Consider the following 5,170-nt stretch of genomic DNA (forward strand, 5'->3'; position numbering starts at 1 on the left):
TATTTCCTTTTATCTCATTTCTTTTTGCACCTACAGGCAGTTGAATGGACCCTCTCACCATTCCCTACGTGCTTTGCTCTCTCCTTTCCTATGCTATTCTTCGTATATTGAATACTCTCCATCCCGTTCTTCCTTTCCACCTTTTACTATAGCTCTTGATGAACTCCTATATACTTCAGGGTCCAGCTCAAATGTCACCTCCTCTACACAGACCTTGTCAAACCCTGTCCTAACCCTGTAGCCTTATCCCACACCAGGCCTGGCCCATTGTCATTTTCTCTGCCCCCACAGACTGTATCCTGCTGCAGTTTACTTACCCTTCTGCCATCAGAGTCCAACATAATGCTCTTATTTGCAAGACCAATTTCTTGTATTGCCTCACATAGCACTTAAGCCATAGTTGAATCATGTGATGAATAAAAAGACTTAAAGTAGGTCTGGAGACAGGGTGCAGGAAGCATTTGGGATGAGAGAAGGCAGATCACCAGCTGTCAATTAAAAGATCTAAGGAGTTCATATACGTAAAATCAAGGTAATCTGGGGCTGCTCACAGGTACCCTTACAGGCACAGCCTTTGCCTTTACCCCTCCCCTTCCATCCATAACCATAATTTTGTTGCCTTCAGTGACATCTTCTTTTCCTGTGCCTATTAAAGCCTTCCCTATATTTTCTACTCAATCATATTTTGCCTAAATGAAATAGATATCACAGTCGGCATGGGGCACACACCATGTGAATTTTCTTTAATTCCACGTATTTTTAAAGAATTCTCTGAAGATAATAAAACTGAGCAATGTGTGTTAATTAACCTAAACAAACAAAGCAAATACCTGGCATGAGGATTAATGCACTAACATCAGGGTGAGTAGCCTTCATGAAGTAGCCAGAGAAGTGAAGGGGTAGGAGGTAGAGCTGGTGCCATCTTAAACAGCAAGCGTGTGGGGAAGGAATCAATCCATGAGGATGTCTCAAGAAGGAAAGAAGGTGGCTTGTGAGTGCAGGAGGTGGAAATAAGGGTAGTATCACAGTTTGAGTATCAGCGAGACCTTTTGCTGGGAATGGCATGGTGGTTTGCAGTGCCCTCAGGGATGTTCAGTTTGGGGAGCGTGGGGAGGGGATATCCCTACCTCAGGTTTCTAGGAGGGAAGGGATAGGGGTGCAGTTTCAAGACTGTTTGGGTTTTCTTCCCAGCGTTAATGCTTATTATGACTGAAATGGGATGGTGAACAGCTTGTGCTACCACTGACATCAGTGCATAAAAAATTGGGGCAATGTCAGTAATCTGAAGCAATTCCTTGGGGTACACAGGAAAATGTCAAATTTTTGCATGAAATTGTGGCAGATGGTTATCTATCAAGGCCCAACAGACAAAGCATCTAGTCTAGGACTCCTACACTTAGCATTCCATATTCCCTGTTATTTGGCCCCAATTTGTCTCTTAATCCTCATTTCCCGTTGTTTTTCTACACAATACCTTTTTTTTTTCCCTGGCAAATGTAATTACAAATGCATGTGGTTCTACAGACATGTTCCTACCCCCATTGTGTTTCTATGCCCTTTCTCCACCTGGAAGGCTCCCCCTCGCCTCTCTGATGAACTACCCAAATACAGCCTCTGTGTCTTAGTTTGCCAAGACTACTATACCAAAAGACCACAGACTAGTTATCTGGCTTAAACAGCAAGAAATTATCTCTCTCGCAGTTTTGGAGGCTAGAATTCCAAACCACAGTGCCAGCAAGATTACGCTTTCTCTGGGGTCTGTAGCAATCTGGTGGTGGCTTGCTGGCAATCCAGAACTCAGTCTTCACCTCCATTGCATGGCCAGCTGTCTCCTTCTCTCTCCTTTGGATTCCCCAAATCTCCTCTGCTTATAAGGACTCCAGTCATAACGGACGAAGGCCCACCCTGATTCAGTTTGGCCTCACCTTAACTAGCAACATCCTTGAAGATCCTATTTACAAATGGATTCACATTCATAGGACCAGGGAAGAGGACTTGAACACATCTTGGAGGGGGACTTGATTCAATCCATAACACTCTTCTATGGTTCCTTTACTAGACACCCAGTCAGAAGTGCCCTCCTTATACCATAGAAGTATATATGTGTATATGTGTTAATATCTACCTACCAACCCATCCATCTCTGTTACTGGCAGCTCATGGCAGAGCAGAATAAAACAAACATCAAATCTACATAGACTTGGTTAGAACTTGGCTCATCACTAACTGGCTCTGTGATCTTGGAAAGTTTACTTAACCTCTCTGAGCCTCGGTTTCCTCATCTGTTATATCTATCCCACGGAGCTTTAGGGAATAATATATAACCTAACATAAAAAAAGAAAAAAAAAAACACCTAATGCATTTCCTGCCCATAGTAAATGCTAAACCTAGTCCCCCATCCCTTAAATAAAATTCACTGTACACACTCTGGAGCATGTTTCTTTCCCTCATTATTGCAGTGAGCTCCAGGTATCCTTTTCTTTACCTCTTTGCAGAGAACTTCTCACGGGGGCAGTAGACACTCAAAAAAACCAACAACAAATGAAAGAATGAACAAACACATGAGTAGAAGAAAATTCCACTGCTACTTCAAGTTTGTCTGAATGGCTTCCTGGGCTGCAGGAATTGTGGTATTTTAAAAAAGAACAAAAACAAACTCAAAGCAAAGGCTAATGTCCCTGTTGAGTTATTTTTGCTATGTTAGTCCCAATAACCCAAATGACTTCATAATACCCCTGAGGGGAAAACTGTACTTTGTAGAGGTCATGGAAAATCTAGGCAGTTTGTCTCAACTAACTTAAAACAGGTAAGTGCTTTGCTCCAAAATTAGACTCATTTGAAGGTTGACATTTGGATTATCATTTATCGAAAAGAGTTTCCTCCTTGTGAGCTCTGATTTCGACCTATGTCTTCAAGAGTTTCAGAAGGCACTTCCCCTCTCTGCAGCACAACTGCCTGTTTTGTACAGGGAAGGGAGTAACTTTAGAGGAGAGAAGCAAAGGTGGTTGAGGAAGTGGGAAACGGGACCAGACCGTCTCTAAGGGTCCCTTCCAGCTCTAGATCTGAGCCATACACAAGGACACACAAGCACCTTACAGTATAGGAAGCAACACATTTCATATGGAGCATCTTTCCTCTCCAAAAATAAACCAACAAATGAACAGAAACCCTGTGGAAATGACATTCTGGGCACAAAACACAATTCCCAAAGCCCCTCTTCACCAAGCCTGGGCTGAGCTTCCCTTACTAATTTGAAACAGGCAGACAGGGAAGGAGCTTAATGAAGTGAAGCAAGTGGAGTTGCTGCACTCAGGAGCTGACAAGGTGCTAATTGTTGCTAAAGATCTTATCCGATTTTAGTTAGAGGCAGCATTTAACCTCTGTCTCCTGGTGGCTGCTCCCCCAGCAGTCCCAGCACCTGCAGTGGATAAGAGTGAAGGGGAAAACTTTCTCTCCACCAGACCTTCCCTACAGACTGAGCTTTGCAGAGGAAAAACATTTCTTGGGGGGACTCCATAGCTGTAGGGAGACCCTGGAGTCAGCATCAGAGAGAGACGTTCCCACTTTTCAGGGCTCATGTTGCCTCAAAGTCTCCCCTTTAAAGTTGGTAGAGCTTCTTAGGGCCTGGAGAACTTCAATTTTAGGATTGGGGCTCAAGCATAAGCATTTTTCAAATCTTCTTTCAGTGCATTCAGATGGTGCCAACTTTGAGTAGTTTAATTTTGTATGTAACAAAAAATACTGATAGGCAGCCTAAAATTCAAGTTAAGAACAACCTGTGGATCCAGCCTGCCAGGGTGTCCAACAACATGTCTTAGGTAAGTTATTTAATCTTCCTGTGACTCAGTTTCCTCATTTGTAAAACAGTATAGTAACTGTATCCTAAAACTGTCATTAAGTTAATATTTGAAAAGCACCTAGAACAGTAACTGGCATGCAGTAGGCACGACATAAGACTTTGTTAAATAAAACTAGATAAATCTCATTTATTTGTCCTTTTATCTAATCCAGTGGTTCTCAGAGTGTGGTGTGGAGGCCAGAGGCCTCAGCGTCACTTAGAAACTTACTGGAAATGCAAATTCTCAAGGCCCCACCCCAGATTTATTAAATCAAAAACTCATGGCAGGGGTCACCCAACAATCTGAGTTTTAACAAGCCCTCCAAACGCATGCTCAAGTTTGAGAACTGCTCTAATCCGTAAACTCTCACCCAAATGTCTCTCCTTGATGGATTACCTGCCCAATTTATTCTTTCCAGACATCCTCATTGTTCTCACGTGAGAGGCATTTGAGCCATTCTAGAACTCCAGGAACCCCTCAAAATTCATTTTTATCAGTCAGGGTTCTTTTGGTAACAAGTGACAGATGCTCCACTCAAACCGACCGAAGCCCAAAGGTGGATCCAGCAGTGATGGTAACAGCCAATGTTAATTGAGCACTCACTCTGTGCCCAGCACTCTTCTAAGACTCTTACACATATTAATGCACTTAAACTTCACAATGACTCTATGCAGTAGATGCAGGCATTATCCCCATTGAACAGTCAAGGTTGCTGAGGAGCAAAGAGGCACAGGGACTTACCCAAGTGGGCATAGGAAATACGTGGTAGACCTGGAATTCAGACCCACAGGCCCTGCAAAGCCATGCTCGCAGCCACTGCAAGGCAAGGCTGGGCCCAGGTGTTGACTCCAGGAAAGTGGGAAAGCAGGGCTTCGATTTTCTCCATTGCTAGTCTTGCTTTATGTTAGGTTGGCTGCAGCCTCAGGCAGATGGACCTTGTGTCATGGGCCCTGGATGCTCCTGAAAGATGTACTTTCATGTGACTAGCCATGGAGGAAACGGGCTTCTCTCCTTGAACTATTGTCACAAAAGACAGAGGAATGACTCTGATCAGACTGGAGAATAGCCCATGCCACTTGCACAGGCTGTGCATATGGCCACCCCAGATTCAGGGACCTGCAGGGCTGAGGGTTTGCAGGAGGCTTTCTCCAGAGTGGGGTGGGACTGCCAGCTTGACAAACTAGTCTTGCTACTTTTCAGGCCCTGCTTTAAGGACTTGGTACATATCAAACCATGTAATCATCACAATAACCCTAAAAATGAGTACTGTTATTACCCATTTTTCAGTTGAGGAAATGGAGGCAACAAAAGATGAAATAACTTGTCCAGG

Source organism: Choloepus didactylus, chromosome 4 (assembly GCF_015220235.1).
Source record: "Choloepus didactylus isolate mChoDid1 chromosome 4, mChoDid1.pri, whole genome shotgun sequence".
NCBI classification, from domain to species: Eukaryota; Metazoa; Chordata; class Mammalia; order Pilosa; family Megalonychidae; genus Choloepus; species Choloepus didactylus.